Raw genomic sequence first — 26,295 nt, 5'->3', positions numbered from 1 at the left:
CATAGTAGTTACGCACATAGGCTCTCATGCCTGAGGCTCCAAAGGCCCAGGTTCAATCCCCTGCATTACCAAAAGCCAGAGCTGAGCAGTGCTCTGGTGTTTCTGTGTCTCTCTCTGCATCTTCTTCAAAAATTAAATATTAAAAAATTTTAAAATAAACATATAGAATGGATGCATTTTGGGGAGTCGGGCAGTAGTGCAGTGGGTTAAGCGCAGGTGGCTCAAAACACAAGGACCAGCATAAAGATCCCAGTTTGAGCCCCCGGCTCCCCACCTGCAGAGGTGAAGCAGGTCTGCAGGTGTCTGTCTTTTCCCCTCTCTGTTTCCCCTCCTTTCTCCATTTCTCTCTGTCCTATTCAACAATGATGACATCGATGACAACAATAACTACAACTGTACACATATGTTCTTGGCAGCACAATTTGTAATAGCCAAAACCTGGAAGCAACCCAGGTGTCCAACAACAGATGAGTGGCTGAGCAAGTTGTGGTATATATACACAATGGAATACTACTCAGCTATTAAAAATGGTGACTTCACCGTTTTCAGCCGATCTTGGATGGACCTTGAAAAAATCATGTTGAGTGAAATAAGTCAGAAACAAAAGGATGAATATGGGATGATCTCACTCTCAGGCAGAAGTTGAAAAACAAGATCAGAAAAGAAAACACAAGTAGAACCTGAAATCGAATTGGCGTATCGCACCAAAGTAAAAGACTCTGGGGTGGGTGGGTGGGTGGGGAGAATACAGGTCCATGAAGGATGATAAATGACATAGTGGGGGTTGTATTGTTAAATGGGAAACTGGGGAATGTTATGCATGTACAAACTATTGTATTTACTGTTGAATGTAAAACATTAATTCCCCAATAAAGAAATAAATTTAAAAAAATAAATAAATAATAAAAAGGGAATTGGGCTGTAATGCAGCGGGTTAAGTGCAGGTGGCGCAAAGCACAAGGACCAACATAAGGATCCCGGTTCGAATCCCGGCTCCCCACCTGCAGGGGAGTCGCTTCACAGGCAGTGAAGCAGGTCTGCAGGTTTCTATCTTTCTCTCCTCCTCTCTGTCTTCCCCTCCTCTCTCCATTTCTCTCTGTCCTACCCAACAACGACAACAACAATAATAACTACAACAATAAAACAACAAGGGCAACAAAAGGGAATAAATAAAATAAATATAAAAAAATAAAAATAATTAAAAACAATAACTACAACAATAAAACAAGGGCAGCAGAAGGGGAAATATATATTAAAAAAAGATTTAAAAAAAGAATGTATGCATTTTAGGTAGACCACTAATAACTGGTAATATTCTATTATTATTTTGAAGTTGATGAGAATGTTGAAGAAGTCTTCTTGGAGGACATAGGGACATAAAGACTTCTATGCTATCCAAAGGAATGCAGACAAAAGAAACTAACATTTGTGGAGTGTTTTACTGTGACTGGACACTATAACATGTGCTTAATACTTGTTACCCTATAGAAACATCACAATAGATTTGCAAAGTTGCTGTGCTGCCAAACCCTACTTGTTTTGACTTGTGCAAACAAATTCCAGTAGATTGAATCACTGATTCATTATCTCATAGTTACCAAGTAACTCCTGAATTGACTGTAAATATATCTGGTCTCAATCTAACATTTGGTTTCATTTAGAAAATAATCCTGGCCTAGTTCTGTGAAGTTTGTTGTTTGTTTTATTTTCCTTTATTATCATTTCCTTTATTTTTTAATGGGGATTAAAAATTTTTTTATTTATAAAAATGAAACACTGACAAAAAACATAGGATAAGGGAGCAACTCTACCACACACAATTCCCATCACCAGAGCTCCGTACCCCATCCCCTCCCCTGATAGCTTTCCCTATTCTTTATACCTCTGGGAGTATGGAACCAGGGTCATTATGGGGTGCAGAAGGTGGGAGGTCTGGCTTCTCTAATTGCTTCCCCACCTAACATAGGCATTGCGATCCATGCTCCCAACCTGCCTCTCTTTCCCTAATGGGGCAAGGCTCTGGGGAAATAGGGCTCCAGGACATATTAGTGGGGTTGTCTGTCCAGGGAAGTCTGGTTGGCATCATGGTAGCATCTGGAACCTAGTGGCTGAGAAGGCATTGGGATTTTAATCTAAGTAGTTCAACTCTAGCATCTTTATTTAAAAAAAAAAAAAAAAAAGATGCATTCTATGAGACAAAGACCAGAGCACTTTTTGATCATACATAGTGCTGGAAATAGAACTCCAGAACCTTATGCATGCATGCCAAGTCCACTGCTCTATCCACTAAACTACCTCCCTGACCATCAGAGTTCTTGCTCTTAACCGCTAGCTCTGGGGTTCTAATTGGGAGAGATTTTTCAATTACTCCTCCTCCACCCCAGCTTTAATAATGTGTGAAGACATGATTGATTTTCGTTGTTGGGCAGGACAGAGAGAAATGGAGAGAAATGGGGAAGGCAGAGAGGGAGAGAGAAAGACAGACACCAGCAGACCTGCTTCACCACCTGTGAAGCAACTCCCCTGCAGGTAGAGAGCCGGGGGCTTGAACCGGGATCCTTACTCCGGTCCTTGCGCTTTGCACTATGTGTGCTTAACCTGCTGCGCTACAGCCTGGCTCCCAGATTTTTTTTTCTTAAACCATATCCTGTTACTCCAGAAATGAGCAAAAAGGACTTGTTATATAGCATTTCTATTTTTAATACAACCACCAGTTTACCTACCTGTGAAACATGCTTCTGTGAGGCAATGTAAACTTCACAGTAAGGGACCTGGGTTCAAGTCTCTAGTCTCCACCTGCAGAACTCCAGAGTTGCAGGTATCTTTCTCCTTCTCTATGTCCTTCCCTCTCAATTTCTGTCAGTCTATGTACAAAACCAATAAATAATAGTTAAAATATTTGTAAAAATAATATTCACAGCAAGATATTTGTATTCATTCATTAGAGTGTAAATTTCCATTTCATTTGAAATGCAGTTAATCTAGGACTAGGATTGCTGGACACACATGGTTAACAACAACTGCTTAGCCTCACTAAATTAAGGTTGAACTAGGGTTTATTTAACCACCTTCTTTGATTGGAGCAGGAAACATTACTTTTTCTTTTATACATGTGTTTTCTTCTACTGGTTTTCTTTTTTTTCTTAAATATGTATTTCCTTTTTGTTGCCCTTGTTTTTATTGTTGTAGTTATTATTGTTGTTGATGTCGTTGTTGGATAGGACAGAGAAATGGAGAGAGGAGTGGAAGACGGAGAGGGGGAGGGGGGGCTGGAACCGGGATCCTTATGCTGGTCCTTGTGCTTGGAGCCATGTGCGCTTAACCCGCTGCGCTACCGCACGACTCCCTAAATAAAATATTAAAAAAAAAAAAAAAAAAAGACAGTGGGCTGAGAGGTGGCGCAATGCTAAAGCTTTGGACTCTCAAGCATGAGGTCATGAGTTCAATCCCCAGCAGCACATGTGCCAGAGTGATGTCTGGTTCTTTCTCTCTCCTCCAGTCTTTCTGATAAGAAAGAAATAGAGAAAGAAAGAAAGGAAGGAAGGAAGGAAGGAAGGAAGAAAGAAAGAAAGAAAGAAAGAAAGAAAGAAAGAAAGAAAGAAAGAAAAAGAAAGAAAGAAAGAAAATACAAAGAAAGTGCTGTTGATACCACTTTTGGTTTTCAGACTGGAGAAGAGTGACCATATAGCAATACTAAGATCTGGTTGACTCCAAGACCCAAGATTCCTCTTTTGTCCCAGGCTTAGCTTTTCCTTGCCCTCAGCCATTCTGTGCCCCTCAGCTCTCCTGAAGCCCCACCCAGGAGCATAGTGGATACTAAGCAAATTATTTTTTTAAAATTTATTTCTTTATTGGGGAAGATACTAAGCAAATTCTTGCTGAGGGTGATGCAATGAGCAGAATCACCTCCTAGCAATTCCTTGATGAGCCAGCCCACAGTCAGAACTCACAAGTGAACACTGGGGAAAATGTCAAGGGATAGAGAGACCAGGGAGGCAGTGGCATTGGCAATGTAAAGTGGCATTTGAGTAAAGGGGAGAAGCCACTCTGACTCCTGTTCCAACAACAACCCATAAGCCTGATCTTTTGAAATAGACTTCTTTAACATCAGTAAAAGGGACTGGGGGTAGCTGGTGGTATACTGGGTTAAGCACACACATTACCATGCTCAAGGACCTGGGTTCAAATCCCCACTCCCCATCTGGAGGAGGTTGTTACAGGAGTGGTAAAGTAGGTCTGCAGGCATATTTCTCCCTCTCATGGGAGTAATGGGGTTCATAGTGCTAGCACTGTCATAAAATCAATCAAGAGGAAGAGGGACAGAGAGACACCTGCAGCTCGGCTTCACCACTTGTGAAGCTTTCCCCCTGAAGATGGGGACCAGGGGCTAGAACCTGGGTCTGTGTGCACTTAGCCAGGTGCACCACCACCCGGCCCCTCCTCTCTACCTTTCTCTCATTAAGAAAAAAAAAATCCAGGCTGGAAGCAGAGGAGATAGGACGTAAGTTATGCAAAAGGACTTCAGCCTGAGGGTCTAGAGTCCCAATTTCAATGCCCACCATCACCACCACAAACCAGAGCTGAGCAGTGGTCTGGTGAGGGGGGAATCTGTATTTTCCATACAGGGATGGGAGGTGGCTCAGTGGGCAGAGCACCGCCTTGCCCTCCCGGATGCCACAGGGCAGCACCTGTTGTATGCTTTACATTGGGTTGTTCTAGCTCTCCCCCTGCTAAGAAAATTGGATCAGTCCTGCTAGTTTCGCGGGCCCACTTGGCCCCGCCCCAAGGAACCCGGAGAGGGTTCCAGAGTCCCAGAGTTGAAGAGTAAGAGAGTGTTTGGCACCGTCGCGGGGGAAAGAGGCAACAGAGTTCTGTTTGGTGATTAGTTTGGGTTAGTTTATAAATCGTTGTTCCTGAATAAAGAAATACAGCTTCCCTGCCCAGCCGTATGTCTCTGGTCGTCTCTGTTACCCACCCGTGAAGCTAGCCCGGCCAGCTGGAGCCTCCGAATTTTTAACAACAAAAGGGAATTAGGTAGTTGAACATCTGATTAAGTGCACACACTGCAATGAGCAGGCACTAGGGTTTAAGCTCCTAGTGCCCACCCACAGAGAGAATACTTCACTAGTGGTTAAGCAGTGCTGCAATTTTTTCGCTTGCTCTCCTCTTCTATCTTCTTCCCCTCTCAGTTGATCTCTGTCTTATCAAATGTATAAATGTTTTTTGTTGCTGTTGTTTTTACCAGAGACCTACTAAGCTCGGGCTTATGGTGGTGCAGGGGCTTGAACCTGGGACTTCGGAGCCTCAGGCATGAGAGTCTGTTTGCATAACCATTATGCTATCTACCCCCACCCTAAATAAAATTTAAAAAATAAAACCAGTAGGGAGTCTGACTGTTGCTCAGCGGTTAAGCCCACTTGACGCAAAGCGTAAGGGCTGGCGTAAGGATCCTGGTTCGAGCCCTCCATTTCTCTTTGTCCTATCCAACAAGGTCATCAACAACAATAATAACTACAACAACAATAAAAACAAGGGCAGCAAAAAGGAAATAAATACATATTTAAAAGAAAAAAGTAAAAGAAAACACATGTATAAAAGAAAAAGTGATGTTTCCCCCTCCAATCAAAGAAAGTGGTTAAATAAATTGGAGCCCCCGGCTCCCCACCTGCAGGGGAGTTGCTTCACAGGTGGTGAAGCAGGTCTGCAGGTGTCTAACTTTCTCTCCCCCTCTCTGTCTTCCCCTCCTCTCTCCATTTCTCTCTGTCCTATCTAACAACGATGACATCAATAACAACAACAATAATAATTACAATAATAAAAAACAACAAGGACAACAAAAGGGAAAATAAATATTGAAAAATAAATTAAAATTTTTAAATATATATTTTATTTATTCATAGTGAAAGAGGGAAACAGAGAGAGCTACCAGAGCACTGCTCAGCTCTGGTTTATGGTAGAGCTTGGACTTTGAAGCCTCAGGCTTGAAAGTCTTTCTGCATAACCATTCTGCTGTCTCCACTGCCCTTTCTTTGTCTTTAATCCTGTTGGAGAGGCCTTAGCCAAGCAGGGTTCTGTGTTGTGGGTCAGTTCTTATTCCAGTGATTTTTTTTTTTTTTTTTTGCTCTGGAAGAGTGGGAACTCAGGATAAAGGAGGCATCACAGAGCTGAACCTTAAACAAGCCTAAAGAATTCAGATCCTTCTACAGAAGACTAAATATAGTGACATGCATAGTCACTTCTTTATTTATTCCCTTTTGTTGCCCTTGTTGTAGTTATTGTTGATGTCATTATTGTTGGATAGGGGGGATAGAAATAAAGAGAGGTAGGGAAGACAGAGGAGGAGAGAAAGCTAGACACCTGCAGACCTGCTTCACAGCTTGTGAAGCAACTCCCCTGCAGGTGGGGAGCAGGGGGCTCCAATTGGGATCCTTAGACAGGTCCTTGGGCTTCGCACCATATATGCTTAACCCGCTGTGCTACCATCAGACTCCCGCATAGTCACTTATTGAGGCCAACCCCCCACCCCCCAACCCCCCTTCCCAGGCAGTGATTCATCCTGGACTCAGGACACCTGCTCCTCACCTGGCCTCTGCCTTTCCCAGCAGGGCACTTTCCTCAGTGAAACCCCTCCCACCACAGCCCTTGATCCTTCAGTGAGTGGAGCTCAATCTCTGGAGGCCCAAGTATCTCAGGGGTGGGGGTCCCCATATCACATCGGAGGGTGCTGTGTGCAAATGCTTGATTCCAGCAACAATGTCCTGTGAGGATTCTTACTCCCTGATTGAGAGCAAGGTGCCCTGCTGTGCCCTCAGCCCCCTGCTTTCAGTGTCTGTGCTCACCCAGCTCCAGAACCTGCCCTGCCTCCAGGAGCAAAGCAGCCACACAAATCAGTTCTGCAATTTTGGTAGCCCAACCCAGAAAGGATGATTGATGGAGGCAACTGATCAAGTTGATGTTTATTTATTTACTTTTTTAATTTATCGGGCTGAGAAGATGACATAACAGTTATGCAAATGACTTTCTTGCCTGAGGTTCCATTGTCTCAGGTTCCATTAACACCATAAGTCAGAGATGAGTGCTGCTCTGGTCTTCATTTCTGTGTCTTTCTCTCTGTATTTTGTAATACATCCTACTTCCTACCAAGCCAGGTTAGAATCAGTGTAAGAGTAAGAATATAGGGACCGGGTGGTGGCGTACCTGGTTGAGCACACATGTTACAGTGCTCAAGGACCCAGGTTTGAGCTCCTGGTCTGCACCTGCAGAGGGAAAGCTTTGGAAGTGGTGAAGCAGGGCTGCAGGTGTCTCTCTTTCTCTCTCCCTCTCTATCTCCCCTACCTTCTCGATTTCTAGCTGTCTCTACCCAATAAATCAAGATAACAAAAACAAAAAGAATAAGAACCTAAACAGCATAGGGTTAGAAACATGCTCCCAGAGGGCTAGAGAATGGGAAAGCTATCATGGGAGGGGGTGGGTTATGGGGATTGGGTGGTGGGAATTGTGTGGAGTTGTACCCCTCCTACCTTATGTTTTTGTTCATTAATCCTTTCTTAAATAAAAAATTAAAAAAAAAGAAATAATTAGGGCAGGAGTTGGGTGGTAGTGCCATGGATTAAGTGCACATGGTGCTAAGCGCAAGGACTAGCAAGGATCCCTGTTCTAGCCCCTGGCTCCCCACCTGCAGGGGAGTTGCTTCACAGGCGGTGAAGCAGGTCTGCAGGTGTCTGTCTTTCTCTCCCCCTCTCTGTCTTCCCCTCCTCTCTCCATTTCTCTCTGTCCTATCCAATAATGACATCAATAATAACAAAAATAATAACTACAACAGCAATAAAAAAAAACAAGGGCAACAAAAAGGGAAAATAAATAAATATAAAATAATTGGGGCATCAGAATTCATTATAATAGTCACTAAAAAAAATAGGGTGGGGCTAGATAGTGTAGTGGTTATGCAAAGAAACTCTCATGCGTGAGGCTCCAAAACCCAAAATTCAATCCCTGTACCACCATAAACCAGAGATGAGCAGTGCTCTGGTGGGAAAAAAAAAAAAGTCAAAGGAAAGTAAAGTAAAAGTTTCTTTGGTGGCTGAGTAGCAGTGCAGCGAGTTAAGTGCACATGGCATGAAATGCAAACACTGGAGTAAGGATCTGAGTTCTAGCCCAAAGCTCCCCACCTGCAGGGGGGGGGGGGGGTCACTTCATAAGCAGTGAAGCAGGTATGCAGGTGGTAATATTTCCACCTCTCTGTCTACCCCTTCTTTTGATTTCTCTTTGTCCTATCCAACAACAGCAATAACAACAAGGGCAATAAATAGGAAAAAAAAAGGCTTCCAGGAGCAGTGAATTTATAAGGCAGGCACTGAGCCCCAGAGATAATCCTGGAGGAATACATAAGTAAGTAAGTAAATAAATAACATGTTTCCTTGATCTGTATTTACTGAAACCATGGGCCCTGTGAGAGCCAAGCAATCATCATTTCACGGGTCACAGCAGGATGCTACAGAGTGCTGACTCCCAGTACTGAACCCCCAACCTGATCACCTTGCATAGGGCCATCCAGCCTTTCCCTTATCCCCCAACATGGACAAGGCCCTGACTTCAGGTCCAACCACCCATATTCAGGATAGATCCACTGTCTGAGAATCTCCCCCACTTACCCAGGTTCATTCCCCAGCACCATCATATGAGAGAAACAGAGATACAGCTTCTGCTGGTGCTGGGCAATGAACCTGGGATTTTGGAGCCTCAGGCACAAAAGTGTTTTGCATACCCATTGTGTTATCTCCCCAGCACTCTTACTCTTTATTGAGGAAAAATGAAAACCAAAAGTCCATTGGGAGCAGTGAAAATTTTCCACTATGTAGACCAAGGAAGGCTTAGTCTCACACAGACACATAGACACACAAAAATCAAGGAAGAAAGAAGAAATATATTTCAAATGTATATATCTCTGTTTTAAAATTATTTCTATTTATTGATTTGATAAAGCCAGAAATTGAGAGGGAAGAGGGAGGTAGATAGAGACTCAAGAAATACCTGCAACACTATCTCACCACTCAAGAAGCTTTGCTCCTGCTGGAGCCTGAGTCCTTGCACACTGGATCATGTGACCTCAAGAGGGTGCACCACTAATTGGCACCTCAAACAATTTTCTTCATGGCTTCATTTTAGAGCCCCAACCTCTTAGATTAATAAGTTTCCTAATAACTATTTAACGTGACTTCAGAATAGGACAGAGTGCTGGGCCCCCAGGTGCTTGGTCCCATGGTAAAGCAGGTAGTACCCCACGGAAAACCCAGTTGTGAGCAATCAGATATTGGGATCCCCCTGTGGGAGCAGAGCAGGCCAGAAGGACATAACACAGTTTATAAGGGTGGGGCTCAAAAAGCAGGACTGCAGAGAGGACATCCAGAAGAACTTGGACACTGGCTGTTTCCAGGTACATCTAGGTCACTTTGTTTATTTCTAAATTATCTATTTATTGGATAGAGACAGCCAGAAATCAAGAAGGAAGGGGGTGATACAGAGAAAGAGATACACATGCAGAACTGCTTCACCACTCACAAAGATTCTCCCCTGCAGTTGGGGACCAGGGGATCAAACCCAGGCTCTTGTGCATTGCAACTGGTGCATTTAACCAGGTGCACCACCACCCGGCCCCTACTTCTAGGTCAGTTTGAAGCAGCCTGCTCAGACCTCTGTCTTCAGGACCTGCACCCACCATCTTCTCAGTTCTCCAGACTCTGCAGTATCCTCTCAGTAGTCTATGGCACCATCCCACCAGCAGGACCTGGAGAGAGTAATGGGGATAGTGGTGTCACCTGCAGCACTGACTGCATCACTGCTTGTGAAGCTGCCCTCTGCAGGGCTCTTGCTCATGGTAAATTGTGTGCTCAATGTGGTGTGCCACTGACCAGCCCCATAAAAAAAATATTTTAAGATAATTTTAAAAGACCTCATAAATTTTCAACCTCTACTTCTTAGAAGGTAAGTAATAAGAAAGATAGTTAAAGAGTTCATTCCACATAGAATTGATGACATGATTAGGATAATTCTTGATTTTTCTCAGAGTGTTGGCAGCTCCATGGGGGATGAAGAAAAGTTATGCCTATGTAACTGAAGAAGACATTGACATTTAATAGACTTGTCACTTCTGTGCCACTAGAGTGGCTGTTACATTCCACTGAGCCCACTTGAAGATTACACGGACACAATAGGCAGAACCTCTGGATTCTAACACTCTGTGGACCTCTGTTCCTGTTGCCCAAAGAACCTTCATTTGGCCCAGAGATTGGCTGCTCAAGGGATAGGGTGAGTCCACAGAGCACCTGGCTCTTCCAGACACCTCAATAAGTGCCAGGAAGACAGAGTGGCTCTGCCTCCTGAGTTCAGTTAGGGCTCATGGCTGCATTTTGTTGGGTCTTATTAATATCTATATCCTGGGGCCAAGTGGTGGTGCATTGGTTGAACACACATTTCAATGTACAAGGACCCAGGTTTGAGCCTCAGGTCCCCATCTGCTGGGGAAAGCTTCTTGAGTGGTAAAGTTGGGCTGCAGGTGTCTCTCTGTCTCTTTCCCTCTCTGGGACCTTCTTCCCTCTGGATTTCTGGCTATCTCTATCCAATAAATACATAAAGACAAAAAATAAATCAATAAAATCTAAGGCCCATGTCCCAGAAGGTGGCACAGTTTAAGCTGCTGGCAACTTAAGCATGAGCTCCTAAGGGGACATAGAGTCAAATGATGGAATGCTGCCACTCAGTGTTATACCCCTCTGAGATTACATTTTTCAGTAGAGAGACAGGGAAAGATAAAGGAACACTGAATTTTTCTCCAGTCAGCTGGGATATTCTCAAACCTGTTTCATGTATATGACAAAGCAGCTGTACTGTCCATGTGATTTGAGTCCATACATGCAGGGGGAAGCTTCAAAAGCAGTGAAGAACTGCTATAGTTGTCTCTGTTTATCCCCATGTCAATTTCTGTCCTATCAAATAAAATAAATAAACCATTATAGTAAAATTAATGTTGGGGGGTGAGTGAAAGGGACAGCAGATCCCAACAACTTGAAACAGTGCTATAAAGAAAGAAGGCAATAGTCTTCCTCATTCTCCACAAAAAAATTAGTATTGTAGAGGTCAGGTGGTGGCCTACCTGGTTGAATGAATATGTTATAATTTGAAAGATTCCAGGTTCAATTCTCTGGTCCCCACCTACATTTGAGAAAGCTTTGCAAGTGGTGAAGCACTGTTATAGATGTCTCTATTTGTGTCTTTTTTTATTTCCCTTCTCTCTCAATTTCTGGATGTTTCCATCCAATAAGTAAATATTATAAAATTTTAGTTATTATTTTGTTATCATAAATGTTCCTATTGCAGTGTCACAGTGCCAGCACTATGAATCTACCAGGCCCAGTGGCCATTTTTTCACTGCTTTTTTTTTTTTTTTTTTTAATCTATTTTTAAAAATCTATTTCATTCTGGTGTCCAGTCTACCTAAAAGGAGACACGATAGGTCCTGGGGAAGCCTTTCTGCAGCCTAAGGTCTGGGCTCCTATCAGAATGTGGAGGACTCAGCCAGAGACCTTGGCCTCAGGGCTGCTTCCAACTACATTCCTGCATCTTTGAAGCAGCCCCTCCACCTGCCCTCCCTGGGGACCCACACTCACCACTCCGTGCATGGCTCCAGGCTCTCAGCAGCATTCTTTTGCTGGTCAGAGTCATCTTTCCATGAGCAGCTCCTTAAGGAGAGAAACAGGAATTCTGGTGGCTTAGGGGTGCATTATCTTCTCTCTGAAAAGAGTAGTTTTTTTTTTATTTCATGCTTTATAATCAAACTTACCTTGTTTTCCAGCAAAACTATTGCTTCATAATATAAAAATAGTACCATCAGTGGTCCAGGAGGTGGCTCTGTGGATAAAGCATTGGGTTCTCAAGCATGAGGTCCTGAGTTCAATTCAATATGTACCAGCTCTTTCTCTCTCTCCTCCTTCCTCATTACTAAATATATTTTTTTTAAAGTAGTACCATCAAACACATTAGACAATATTTTTGGTCTGGGGCTATGCAACTACTACTTCTTCACTGCCAGTTATTTCGAGTAAATATCAGTAAGTACTGTGACCAGGGATGGCTGTGAGCATTTACATTATAATGAATTAAGATATTAGTGCTGTCTTAGAATTACATGATTTTTAGCTAGACATTCTCATAAAATTAGATATTATACCTGAAGACTGGCCTATATATAAATGGGTATTATGGAAAGTGTATTATGTAAAAAAAAGAACTATGTCATACTCATGCAATAGTTAATAAGTTAAGGGGTAGTTTAACCCAGAAGTATTGCTGTAAGTAATTTATCCTATTGCTATTCTTAGAAGTTCTTATATCTATGATTAATTTAAAGCAACTGTGCTAGATTAAGTTGTTTCATACTAGCTTAAGGATTCTATTTTTATTCTTTGATAGATTTTGTCTTTTACTTTTTTTTTTTTTTTTTTTTTTTTTTACCAGAGCACTGATCAGCCCTGCCTTATGGTGGTGAGGAGGACTGAACCTGGGGCTTTGGAGCTTTAGGCTTAACAGTCTGTTTTCATAACCATAATGCTATCTAACCCACCCTCCTTGATAGAGTTTAGGTATTATTATTACTTACTACAGCACTGCTCAGACCTGCTTTATGGTGATACAGGGGATTGAACCTGGGACTTTGGAGCCTCAGGCATGAGGGACTCTTTGCATAACCATTATTCCTCTACTCCCACAAGTTCATGTATTTTTCATATGCTTCCTCACTCATTAGATCTGAAGGATTACTCCCTGTCATCTTGATCAGCCACTCATCTGTATAATAAGATTTATTCCTGAGTCCTGGATTTCCTCCAGGAGTCCCATTAATTTCAGTTACTTTATCCTGGTAGAGGTGTGTGTTGGAGGGCAGCTTAGGGAAAGCAGCACCCCTCCCTCTGCATCATGGAGGAAGCCAGAAGGGACAGAGGCAGAGACAGAAGCACCAGCACTGCCTGCCTACCAGACTGAAAAAAAAGTCACAAAATGCTGATGTGAGATCACCTAAAGACACATCCCCTGAGGCTCCTGCCCTTCCCCCGAGAAACTTTAGAGCTTGGAAGACAAGGAGGCTCTGGCCTTCCTCTCTGTCTCAGTGTATCCATGCTACATGGCTTGTGCTTCTTTTTTTCCTGTCCTTTTTTGCTCCCAATAATTTTTCATCGCCCTGAAATATGACTGGCTCTCTTGCAATTTCCCTGTCAGAGTCAGTCTGGAATTCCTGCAGGAGGGAACAAGAATGGCCCCAGTTAGCTACTCCCTCCCCCTTAACAGTGAGTCTAGTTCAGTAGCAGCTTGTGCACTTTGCAAAGTACCAAACTCATCTGTTCCATTTGGTCTCAAGTCAGGTAGACTACACTACTAAGCCACATCTCCCAAAGCTTCCTGGGCAACACTGCTGAAATCCACAGTTCCAGTACCATTTTCTATTGCTATCCATTCTTATTTGTCTGTGGACTTACCTACAGAGACAGGTCTCAGAGTTCGCACGACTGCAAGTGGGCACCCTCAGGGTCAAAGAAGCTCACTGCACTCCTGGAGTCAGGTTGTGATCAGGCAGCAGAGCTCAGTCATCTGCACAGCGAGCAGCACCAAGTTCTCAGGGTGCTGGGTCACAATATTGTGTGACATATGGCAACCAGCAGAAAAGAGAGTGAGCATGAGTAAGCTAAGTATGTGAGAAAGCTGGTGGAAGTGTAGGTTTTCAGCTGTTGAATCTTGTAGAGGATTACTGAAGGGAAAGAAGCAGCCATTTCTGGCTTTAGTGGTTCTCCAGGCACACCCCCTAGAGAAGCTGATAGGACATTGTTCTCGTCACTTAGAAATCTCTGATGTTGATTGGGTCTAAATATTATCCAATCAGAAGAGGAGGTGTGTGCCTGGCAAGGGTTTCATCCAATAAATGCTGAGACAGTGGGCATGAACCAATCTGGGCTGCTGGTGGGTGGTGCAGACAGTCCAGGAAGTAAGACACTTGGGGAAGTGAGACCCACTAGCCATCCGTCCCGTGTTTCTGGGTCCCCCGCTTTACTCTGTGTTGCTCTCAGTTTCTGCTCATTTGGACTTTGGAGAGGAGACGTCAGGAAGTTCAGCACTGGATGGAATATCGTAAGTGTGTCTCATTGAGGCTGAGATTGGGAGGGGTCGCTTGAGTCTTCCCAAAATATTCTGTACAAAAATAATGAACTTAAAATTTTTTTTCTTTATTGGGGAATTAATTCTTCTTCTAGCGTTTGCCCTTCTTCCGTAGCCAGTCAACAGCGTCAGGTTGAGCCTGATGTCAAGTTTCGAGACCTCCTTTGAATCTGGAGAGGTGGCAAGTCGTTGACTATGTGGGTAATTAATGTTCAAAAATAATAAACTTAAGCCAGAGCTGAGCAGTGCTCTGGTTAAAGAAAAAAAATTTTAAAGGGTGGGGTTATACCATAGTGGTTATGCAAAATGACTTTCATGCCTGAGGCTCTCAAGACCCAGGTTCAATCCCCCACACCACCATAAGCCAGAGCTCAGCAGTGCTCTGGTTAATAATAATAATAATAATAATAATAATAATAACAACGAACTGCCCCTGCGGCTACAGACAGACTATGACCCACATAGTCAACGACTGCCACCTCTCCAGATTCAAAGGAGGTCTCGAAACTTGACATCAGGCTCAACCTGACGCTGTTGAATGGCTGCGGAAGAAGGGCAAACGCTAGAAGAAGAAGAATGAGCTTTTTATCCTTTTCCCTTACTAGAGGAAAGGTTTCCAGTTATTTACGATCATAAAAGTGCACTAGGATTCTCTCCCCTATTTCTCCTTGTACATATGTGGAATTAATGGTTTTGTAAATTCTTTTCTTTTTGCCTCCAGGGTTATTTCTGGGGTTTGGTGCCTGCACTATGAATCCACTGCACCTGGAAGCCAGTTTTTCACTGTTAATGTTTTTGTTGTTGCTGGTTAGAACAGAGAAATTGAGAGAAGAGAGGAAGACAGGTGGAGAACTCTTCAGACCTGCTTTATTGCTTGTGAAGAGACTCCCCCCTGCTGGTGGGGAGCTAGGGGCTCAAACCAGGATCTCTGTGCCAGTGGTTGCACTTCACGCCCTGTGCAGTTAGCCTGCTGTGCTATTGCCTGACTCCCAGTTTTCTATATTCTTTATGCAATTAAAGTTGGAGGACACCTTCAGGGGGAAAGCTTCACAAGTGGTAAAGCAGGGCTGCAGATGTCTCTCTGTCTCTTTCCCTCTATCTCCCTCTCCCCTCTCAATTTCTGTCTCTATCAAATAATAAATAATTAAATTTAAAAAAAGTTAAAAAAAAAATAAAGTTGGAGGACTTTGTGTTATTGATATGAAAGTGTCCAAAAATCTTTTGGCACCTCTTTCTTTCCTTCTTTCTTTCTTTCTTTCTTTCTTTCTTTCTTTCTTTCTTTCTTTCTTTCTTTCTTTCTTTCTCCATTTCTTTTTTAACAGTGTAGCTGAGTTTCTCAGCACAGTGCCTCCAGGAATGGAGCAGGTAATTCTGCAGCACTAACAAAGATCTTGTTACAGTACCAAATTATGTAGCTCATGGTTAAACAACAGGATCAGCTTTTTTTTTTTAGGATCAGTTTTTAAGTTAATTAATTTATTAAGTTAAAAGAAAATTGCAAGATCACATTTTTAAGTTTAATGAATTATAATATGAATAAGTAGATAAAATTAAATTAATTAACCCATAATACTTTATAGCTACTATGTTCATTAGCAGTTGAGAAGTTTACATACCACTCAGCCCAGACTTCCATTTAGGATTAGAAATGAATATATATATAGATAGATAATCAGGTAGATAGTATAATGATTATGCATAAAAACTCTCATACCTCAGTGTACAATTCTCCACGTGCAAAATTCTCTAACCTGTGTTTTTTTGTAGTGTTCCATAAGTGGTCAAATGTCTGCTAATACTTTCCAGAAATAATGGCAGCAGATTTTATATGTTTCTAGCTGTTGCAATTAGAACACTCTGACTCCTTCGCCTAACTTCTATGCTCTCTAGAAGATTAAGGTAATTGTTTAAACAATTATAGATATTGAGGCAACAGGTGGTAGTGCACCTGGTGGAGCTCACATATTACAGTGCACAAAGGACTGGATTCGAACTTCCAGTCCCCACCTGCTAGGGAAAAGCTTTGTGAGTGGTGAAGCAGTGTTGCAGGTGTCTCTCTTCCTCTCTATTGCCACTTTCCTCTTTGTTTCTTGCTGACACTATCCAAGAAATAAATAAAGATAATATAAATAAATAAAGTTAAAAGACATTTATTTACAAAAAAAGAGATTACAGATATTGAAAGACAGTGTCATACTTGGAATCAAATGGATGTTCATGTTGATCTCTGCAATGGCAAAGAGAAAGGTCAGAGCTTGATAAATGGTAGGCACAACATGAGCAAGTCACACAATTCAGGGACATCTTTGAACCTATCCCAACTAATACTATATATGTGCTTAATTCTTTTTGAGGCCCAGACATTAGGCCCTGAAAAGAAACATATATTTTGCTTGTTTTCTTAAAGTTGTATGTCTTTTTAAAAAATTATCTAATAGTATTTCTTTTGTTGCCCTCGTTTATTATTGTTGTTGTTATTGATGTGGTCATTGTTGGATAGGACAGAGAGAAATGGAGAGAGGAGGGGAAGACAGAGGGGGAGAGAAAGACAGACACCTGCAGACCAGCTTCACTGCCTGTGAAGCGACTCTACAGGTTGGAAGCCGGGGACTGGAACTGGGATCTTTGTTGGTCCTTTTGCTTTGTGCCAGGTGTGCTTAACCCACTGAGCTACCGCCCGAATCCTGTCTTTTTTTTTATTATTATTAAATTAAAATAGGGGGCCAAATGGTGGCACACCAGGTTAGTTCACATAGTAGAAAATGTAAGGACTCACTCAAGGATCCCAGTTTGAAATCCTGACTCAAAAACTGTATTTTTAATTTATTTTCATTTTTTTTCTAATTAAGTCCTAGATATATTTTATCATCCCAATTTCACTGCATATACATTTGTGTTGAATCTTGAGAGGCCACAGAGCAGAACATCAGATAAAATGTCCCATAAATAAATCTAGTAGCACAAGTACAGATATATCAGTTAACAATTTAATGTCACACTCTAATATATATATATATATATATATATATATTTGTTCAAAGATGTTGTGTTAGCTTTTCAATAATACATAACAGAGGTATTTTTTTTTTCCTTTCACCAGTATAATTCTCAGCTCTAGTTTATAATGGTGCGTGGAGATTGATCTGGAACTTTAGACCTTCAATAAAGCGATTCTCTTTGCATAATTTTATGCTACCGCCCCTGCCCCAGCATTCTTTTTAAAGAGGTAAATATTTAATAAGCATGCTGACCACTATGGTTGGTTTTGTTGTCTATATTTAATTTTATTTCTCATCTATATTACAATAATGGTATACAAGATGATAAGATTACAGGGCTGTAGTTTCAAATCATACCTACTGCCACATTTCTGTATTTCCAAATGCTGAAATTCATGTTTAACCCCTGGATAACCACCATAGTATTATACACATACTTTGCCCTATGTTTGAACTATATAAAGAATGCAGATATATAAACTAAGCATCCTGAAACTTTAAATTGTACTCTTCTTAAGTAGTCAGAATTCTTAATGCTGTGTTCCAGGAGGTTGCACAGTGATAAAAGCTTTGAACTCTCATGCATGAAGTCCAGAATTCAATCCCCAGAAGTATATGTGCCAGAGTGATGTCTTGTTCTTTCTCTCTCCTCCTGTTGTTCTCATAAATAATAAAATCTTAAAAAAAAAAAAAAAGAATTCACAATGCTATGTGATCTTCACTGTTGGCAGAATATGTCATCTCCCAAAGAAATCACATCACATTGTCTGCTTTTCTCTCTGTTTATATGCTGTGTTGTTTTTCTAGAAGAAAAATTCTATTGGTACTTTTTATCTCCAACACTCCAGTTATTTGATGGAGTGACTACTTATTTATTTTATTTTTGGTTGTGTACCCCCATAGAGATCTTTTAAAAAATGCTATTTTATAGGATAGAGAGAAATTGAGAGGGGAGGCAGATGTGGGAGACTGTAGCACCACTTAATCATACATAGAGTTTCCCTCCTGCTGGTGGGCCCCTGGAGTTTAAACTCCATTCCTTTCACAGGGCAACATGTGCCCTTATATGGGTTCTCCACTTTCTCAGCACCCAAAATTTGTTATTTCTAAAAATAAAATATACCTTGGGAAGTGTGAGTAGAAAAATTCAGTATCAACTATGAATTAACAATCATTACAGCTAGGCTATAAGTACAGAGATGTTCACTGTAGAACTGTCTTTAATTTGGGATTCTCTTGAATTTTTGCAAAAAAAACCCCACAACTTTCCCAATATATGTATAAAGCTGATAATAACAGAATTTTATTTATTTGCTTGCTTATTTTTTAACCAGAGCACTGCTCAGCTCTACTGGTGTGTCTGAATTGAACCTGGGACTTTGGAGCCTCAGGCATGAGAATCTCTTTGCATAACCATTGTGCTATCTACCCCCACCCTAGAATAGTATTTCTTATGAAACCTCAGCCAGGAAGAGCAGGCCCCTATAGTTCTGTAATATTCCATGGGTGTAAAACCTTTCACCCTGGCCCAGATACTCTCACTCTTCCTGAGACAATTCTAAGGCCACACCCATGAAAGTCAGTGTTCCCTTCCCTGTCTGTGTGTCCCTCCCTGCAGCAGAGAATCTGGTGCAATCAAAGCTGAGGACATGGGTCATGTTCTGTGCTTACAGCTTGTGAGGAAGGTCTGAATAACCCTCACAGAAGCATTCTGTCTCCTTAGTTAGAAAGTAGTAGTTTTGCCAGAACATGGAGTGAAGGGGAGGGACTGGGATGGGGATAAAAGATTGATATCTTTGATTTTCTCTCAGTCATCAGTTTTAGGAGAATAAGAAGGCCTAGGAGTTGCTAGAGGCCTAGATAGGCATTTATAACAGAAAAGGCAGGAGTAAGATTAGAGTGACTCTCTCCAGGCCCAAAGAGAAAAGTGTCCAGGAAGCCCCAGTCTTCTGGTCTCTTCTCATTATTCTCCCTACTTGCATTCCCACCCTGTTCCTCTCTGTAGAGGTTGAAGTAAGACCAGTAAATGTTAGGTGCACAGGTCCCTGCTGTGTCCAGAGCACATGGAAAGGGAGGTTTATTACAGGCTTATGGTTCTGGAATCAGGTAGCAGAAAGCAGAGACATCACCTGAAAGGAGCTTTCCATGTCCAGAGCACATGGAAAGGGAGGTTTATCACAGGCTTATGGTTCTGGAATCAGGTAGCAGAAAGCAGAGATATCCTCTGAAAGGAGCTGGTTGATGTGACAGAGTGGAGAGATGGTACAGAAAGTTCTCAGAGTATGGTATTTGGAAGGAAATTTCTGTAGGAACATAACAAAATGAGCGATTGTTAGTACAGCATCAGAAGTGCATATTCCAGGTGGATGATGGCAGGAACACACATGAGCACCTCTGCCTCAGTCCTTGCCCTTCTGTAGGCCATTCCATGACACTGGCAGTCAATGAGGGGGAGACAGAGCTACCCATCAAACAGGGTTGTGCCCTCTTTAGGAAGGATGATCCACATACTCTGGGTTTAGTTCAGTAGGCTTCAGAAAATACAGACACTATCTCCATAAAAAGAAAATAAAGTGATAGACTAATAATAAAAGTGATAATTATCATAACAAAAAAAAAATAATAATAATATGCAGATATTCATTCAGCATTTAAAGTAGAATTCTGAATCTATTTTTTCTAATTTTTTTGTTAGTGATTTAGTATTGACTTACAAAAATTAAAGAAATATCTATTTACATATATTTTATTACTGATAAGTAAATTATAATTACTTATCAAGGCAAAAAATAAGGAGTTGAAGCAAGTCATTTATTCTTTTGCAAAAGGGCATGCTGCAAACAGTGGCCATCGGGGCAGCAACGTGCCCCCTTCACCCATCTCCCATCTTTTATACCTGACACAGAACTGTCTCCTCCACCCCTGGGCTGTGCTTTAGAGCTCACAATTTCCCTGTTGCCTAAATAAGGAAAGGAGGAAGAGAGTCTGAGAGTCTCTGCTGGAGGCTTAGCAAGCACTGCATGAGCTGACATAAAGAATACAAAACTACTGGCCACAGAATTCCTTTTTCAGTCTTTCACATTAGATATGAGTAGAGAGAGTAAGAGACACCACAGCATGAGAACTTCCCCAGTGCTACAGCGGAGTGCTAGGGCACAAACCTGAGCCATGTGTACACCTGACTGTGAAAGCTATCCCTAGTTCTCTGGAAAAGAAGGCAAAAAAAGCTGTTCTTAATATATTCATTGCCCCGACCAGCAGGGCGATGAACAGGGGCTAGGAACCTAAAAGACATGGAATGACCGGGACAAGAGACACGAAAGAACGACAGCAAGACAAGTTTCTGATCAAGCTGCAAAATTTTATTGTGTTCACAGGCATTTTAAGGCTTTGGGGAAGGGGGAGCATAGGGGGAAGGGGGAAGCAGAGATCGTGGTGGAAGGTCCCTTGCAACTATTTTTGTTAAACTATAACTATATGGTATGTCACTATAACTATATGGTATGTCACTTAGTTTCTGGCAAACATCCTTCCTACGGGAATTAGAAACTTATCTCAAGGGCTTCTGCTGTTTCAAGGATTAGCTTCTATCAAGCAGAGAAATGGCTCCTGGCATATCCTCCCTTCGTTATAATTTAACTTGAGGCAGGAAGTCGGGGGTGAGGAGCAGATACCTTAACAGCAGGTTTGGTGGGCATAACCAGAGGGGAGAAGTATTGACCCGATTCCTCCCGCGGGGTGAGTGCGAAACCAATCTTCCCGCATCTTATAAGGCTTTCGGTGTCTTTTTGGGGAGGGGAGGCAGAGTCACGGTTTCTAGGGAAACAATTTTTGTTGCTGACACCAACCTCCATGCAAATCAGGTTTGCTTCATGGGGGACTCAGAGGCGGACTATAAGGTCCTCCCCCTGCAGTGCTTTGCCTTACACCCCTTACTGGTGTCTTTGCCCTGCCAAGGTTGGATGTCTCGATGCATAATTCTGAGTTTTATACCATCCGAAAAGGAAGTCTGTCATCCTCAGGTTCAGCCAAGCCTCTATCAGCCAAATCAAGTCTGTGATAATGTATTTGCAAAGGTTTTGATGCCAAGGAGTCAATCTGCCGTTTCATAAAATCAGTAATCTTATTAAAAATAAAGGGTCTTAAGGTAATCATTAACAAAAGACTAATAAGGGTCCCATAAGGGGCTCTGTAGTGACTCAAGACTATTTGTGGTGGAGTCTATAACCTGTTGTAATTTGTCAGAAAATTCATGGGAGGAATATATAGAGTGTCCTAGCGTGCCACCAGCAAGTCTAAGGGAAGCAGTCAGTGGATGTGATGTCCAGGGGAAGAAACACAGCACGTCTGGTCTTCTGGTGGTGAAATTTTTCTTCTTCATAGAGGGTTAGCTGTGGAACAAGAAAAACTAGGAGGCAAGGACCAGGTAGAGAAGAGTTGACATGAAAATATAAGATGGTGTTGTACCAAAACACAGAAGAGGTACATACACATTAGGTGAGGTTCCTTGAACATGAGGAATATTTTGAGAAAAGTGAGCAGTCAATAAACATGCAAAGATGAAGTCAGCAGTGGTAGGTCAGCAGAAAGAGAAGACTTGGATAGGCTGGTGAGGTTAGCTGGACTATATACTCCATGGCGTCCTTTGTGGTAAGGACTTGCCAACAGGGACTGTGGATTTTGTAAGAGCAATAATGTCATCCACCATAATAAAAGGAAAAGAAACATGGACATCCAGTGTTGAAAAAGAGAAAAAGAATATGTCTCTGTGACTGGAAAAGTGGGTGGCTTTGTCAATGAGATACAATAAATGGACATTTTGAATTTTTTGTAAATATTAAAAAGGTTTAGTATGTTACTTCATTGACACTTTAGCCAACTGAATACTGGGGGGTGCATTCCCCTTTTTTTATTAATTGAGCTTAAGGGTTTTAGTTTTTCTTGTTTGAGCTGTAGCCCACATAAATTTGGAAAAAATACCAACTGAGAAAAAAAAAGTTTTTATTTACTAAACATGGGCAGGTGAATTACATCAATCTGTCAGAGAGCATTGGCTTTTATCAATGGAGATTAATCTTAGAAGTCTGAATAGCAAGATCTTAATTAAACAATGCAGGAGCCAATAAAGTGCTCTCACTATGGCAGGTCAAGTGTTAAAATTTTAAGAGGCTTGTAAAAAAAATGAGAAAAATTTTAGGATATGAGTGACTTTAGGAGTCATCATACACCCATAAATAAAAAATGAAAAATGTTTAGTTTTAAATCTTACCATATGAGCAGTCAGTTCTTCATGTGCAGATGTACCTATAATATTTACTTAGGGAGAGAACTTGTACCAAGTTAATTGATCTAATGGTTAGAATTGGCTTGAGTTTTTTTTATATGATTTTAGAAGGCTCTTTATTAGAATATACCAATATGTTATAGAAAGTCAGTACCTAATGTGTTGACATGATAAAATATTTACCATTTTTTAGCATTATTTTAAACTGATTAGACAATTTAAGCACACTATTATAACTTTAGTTTACTAAGATCTTTACTCATCACAAGGCTATCAAGAGTAAGCATAGATATAAAACTCTTAATAGATTTTGTTCCTTAGAACTCTAATATGGCAACTTAAAAGGCTAAAATAAAACTTCATAGCTTAAATGTTCAAAATATTAATTTTGTTAAATCAGGATTTGCCAAAACAAATCTTCTATCAGACCAAAAACACCATTTGTCAAGAATAAATCTCTGACACCATCTTAAAACAAACCAGATAATTTTTAAAAGCAGAAAGATATAAAGAGGAAAACCAGAGCAAAAGCCTCTGGCATGTAAATAATTAACATAACCATTGTGTTATCTTTTACTAACCCAAGCCAGTCTTAAACAATTTTAAGTAAAATGTTAAACTTTGTTTGTTAGGATCTTTGTTTATCACAAAGCTATCACATACCCTTAGGGCAGCTATGAACAAGAGTGGGTACACAACTTAATTGATCTTTCACTTTTATTTGGATAGGTAACTTAAAAAGCTAAAATAAACCTTATAGCTGAAATGTTTAAAATAAATTTTTACTGTTAACATTTCTTTTAGATGACCATTTTACACTAAATAATTTTGTTGAATCACATCTGTTGAATAAAAATTTTTTATCAGGCCAGGAATAGCACGTTTAACCCTTTTTTTTCTTGGCAAGGCCACTGCTCTACACTGACTGGGTTATTAGAAAGCCAGTTCAGGCATGGAATTAACAAATTAACAAACAGTGGCAGTTGGTATTGGGGTGCTGGTAAGATTTACAATTCTCACAAGAGTGAGAGAGATTGTAGAGGCATTTTACCATGCCTAGATATCTCAGAAAATCTTTTAACTAATGAATTGATGCTGATATTAGCTATCAGAAGGACGAAACTGTCCTATATTTTACTTTGGTAAAGGTGTGCCAACTCTATGAGTCGGGATCTTTAAAACCACATTTAGCTTAACTAAATCTTATTTAAAACTTAAAACAAACTTTAGTTACTTAGGGGTTAATACACATTAATGAAAACAAGGTTAGCACAGACTTAAAACAGACATTTTTGGTGAAAAGAAAAATTTTCCCTTTGAAAAGCGGCTTTTGGATTTTTAACTCACAGCCACCCAGGAGGGGCGTTTGTGGCTAAGAATGATTGACTGAAGTCTTTGCCAATCTGTGGAGCAGGAGCTCTGTGCCGTGATTGGCTGTGCGGGTGGAACAGGCAGGCTCAGTTTATCGCCGGGCATAGAAAAATCTTTGAAATTCTTTTTCTGGGCTAAGGTACATTTTACAGTTTTAAAGAAATCATTAAATTTCTATCAAAAGTGTGTATTGGTTTTCTGATTAATAACTTTTAAGGTAAAGAGAACGTCTTGTTTGATTGATTTCATTCTTTCTCTAAATAGCTTGCTAGCCAGATAAGATCTCACTCAGAATTGGTTTAACACTTTCTGAGAGCTCTGAGGGAAGCCAGAGGGAAAAAGCTGGATCTTTTTTTTGCTGGCTATTTTTAAGATAATGCCAAATCAAGAGCCCACAGTTCTTTAACTAATTGTAAATGCTCTCATTTTTTTTTATTATTAATTTTATAAGGGAAGCTGTTTTTTGTGCTAGTTGAGTTTTAGCATTGGTGGTCTAATCAGTATTATTGGCCAAGTCAAGGACCAGAGCACAAAAAGGGAGGTAGTCTGGACAAGGAAGAGCGTAGGGGTTAGGGTTAGCCAGTTTGAGCCTGGCTCCGAGTAACAGGGAAAGCCAAAATCAGTTTTGATTTGGATGGTTTAGTTTTAGTTTTAGGGATTGGGTTTAGGTTTTTTGGTGAGGCTAAAAATGTAAGTTCTTCTGTAACTGCAGCTATTTCTTTCATTTATTGAAGCTGCTCTTTCCGGTCAGCAAGGACCTTGCGGAGGGTGGAAATTCCTGTAAGGGCTCCTGAGCATGCCCACCTGACAGAAGGATTGTCGAGAGGGTCAGGCTGGAGAGTGGGGGCATAAGTGTTGGGAGGGGGATTAAAGGGAGGAGGACACCAATCAGGATTGTGGTATTTGGCAGCCTCTTTTTCTAGCAAAGCCTCATCCTCCACGGGAAGTGCTTCAGGAGAGGGAGGGTTTTGTAAAACTGGATAGAGGTGGGGGAAAGAATGCTGGGTTTCATCCTCCTGTGAATTAGCAATAGGAGGGTCAATGGAGGGAACTTTAGTAAGTGAGGTGGGACCTATAGGGAGGGGGACAGGGCTTTTACTTTCATCGGGTGCTGGGAGGCTTTTATTTTGACTGGGTACTGGGGGATCAAGATCAATAATCACAGAAGGGCATGGGGATGGGGTCTTTGTCCTGGACGGCAGACGTGAAAGTTGCCGGAGGACCTTTTCACCCTCTGTAATAAGGTTTTTAATATCAGGGTGGTTATTATAAATTTTTAAGATATCATTAATTAAATTTCAGTAACAAAAGGCAGAAACAGGTACACGTTCAGGACCAAAAGACTGATAGTGATCATTAAGACAGTCACCAATTCTCCTCCAACGTTTCTCATCTATAGTGCCTTCCTGGGGGAACCAGGGGCAAATATTTCCAATATAGTCTAAAAACTTCTTTCTTTCCTTTTAACCCTAGTTCCTCGTGTCTTGAGTGGCTCCTTGAGTCCTTTAATGAATAAATCTTGTTTGCTAAATTCATGTCCCATGGTTTTGCTTACCTCAGCCACTGTGACACTCCTCCAGATGCGACTGACGGTCGGGTAGTTCCGTGGTGATCTCTGCGAGTCTTTGCGTTACTCCCTCGGCCGCGATTACTCAGTGAATTTGGATAGGCCTATCCTCTCGATCAGCGGAGTCCCTAGGTCCAGAAGGCTTCTTCGCCCCATGTCCGGGCGCCAGAATGCCCCGACCAGCAGGGCGATGAACAGGGGCTAGGAACCTAAAAGACCTGGAATGACAGGGACAAGAGACACAAAAGAACGACAGCAAGACAAGTTTCTGATCAAGCTGCAAAATTTTATTGTGTTCACAGACATTTTAAGGCTTTGGGGAAGGGGGAGCATAAGGATAGAGAGAAGGGGGAAGCAGAGATCGCGGTGGAGGGTCCCTTGCAACTATTTTTGTTAAACTATAACTATATGGTATGTCACTTAGTTTCTGGCAAACATCCTTCCTACGGGAATTAGAAACTTATCTCAAGGGCTTCTGTTGTTTCAAGGATTAGCTTCTATCAAGCAGAGAAATGGCTCCTGGCAATTCATATTCTTGTTTATATTGCTTCATTAATACCAGAGTCCTTGTGACGTGGACCTCTGTGTATCAGGCACCGGGTGTGAATTCATTCTACTGTTAGTTAAGTTCACTCACAAAGTCCAGGTGCTCTCTAACTGATGCCTCCATTTTCATTTATCATTCTTCTACTCAGAATATTTTAATGCAGAAACTGCTTTCACTCAATTTTTGTTTGTTTTAGAAATTCAACTTATAACTTTTGTGCACTGAAGATATTGTCTTGGTTTTTTTTCTAATTGAAGTTGAAATTAATGATTTGAAATTAACCTATTTTATTACAAAGTAACGTTACTAGTTGCTGCTTTTTTTGGAT

At 41.3% G+C, this 26,295-nt stretch overlaps 2 protein-coding genes and 1 long non-coding RNA gene across 13 annotated transcripts in view; 1 reads left to right on the top strand and 2 right to left on the bottom strand.

The window, feature by feature from the left end:
* LOC103127428 (zinc finger protein 709-like) overlaps positions 1 to 26,295 on the bottom strand; it is a 393,603-nt gene that overhangs the window by 196,172 nt on the left and 171,136 nt on the right. The gene's annotated exons all lie outside the window — the stretch shown is intronic.
* Positions 6,942 to 26,295, bottom strand: part of LOC132535539 (uncharacterized) — a 109,424-nt gene continuing 90,070 nt past the window's right edge. The window contains exons 1-4 of one of the 4 annotated variants that reach the window (XR_009547317.1): positions 13,527 to 13,844; positions 11,837 to 11,994; positions 11,664 to 11,757; positions 6,942 to 9,784 (exon numbers count right to left, since the gene is read on the bottom strand). This is a non-coding gene — a long non-coding RNA (uncharacterized LOC132535539). Of the gene's footprint in view, positions 9,785 to 11,663; positions 11,788 to 11,836; positions 13,403 to 13,526; positions 13,845 to 26,295 lie in introns of those variants that run through there. The other 3 variants (XR_009547316.1, XR_009547314.1, XR_009547315.1) reach the window with 3 other exon arrangements.
* The window catches only part of LOC103127426 (zinc finger protein 878-like), a 30,839-nt gene continuing 18,577 nt past the window's right edge, over positions 14,034 to 26,295 (top strand). The window contains exons 1-3 of one of the 3 annotated variants that reach the window (XM_060181692.1): positions 14,084 to 14,172; positions 16,038 to 16,098; positions 17,300 to 17,425. The gene's annotated coding sequence lies outside the window, so the exon portion shown is untranslated. Of the gene's footprint in view, positions 14,173 to 16,037; positions 16,099 to 17,299; positions 17,426 to 26,295 lie in introns of all 3 variants that reach the window. The other 2 variants (XM_060181690.1, XM_060181691.1) reach the window with 2 other exon arrangements.

Source organism: Erinaceus europaeus, chromosome 23, assembly GCF_950295315.1.
Source record: "Erinaceus europaeus chromosome 23, mEriEur2.1, whole genome shotgun sequence".
Classification (NCBI taxonomy): Eukaryota; Metazoa; Chordata; class Mammalia; order Eulipotyphla; family Erinaceidae; genus Erinaceus; species Erinaceus europaeus.
The sequence above is the reverse complement of the archived record's forward strand: the minus strand, read 5'-3'. Positions and strand labels throughout refer to the sequence as shown.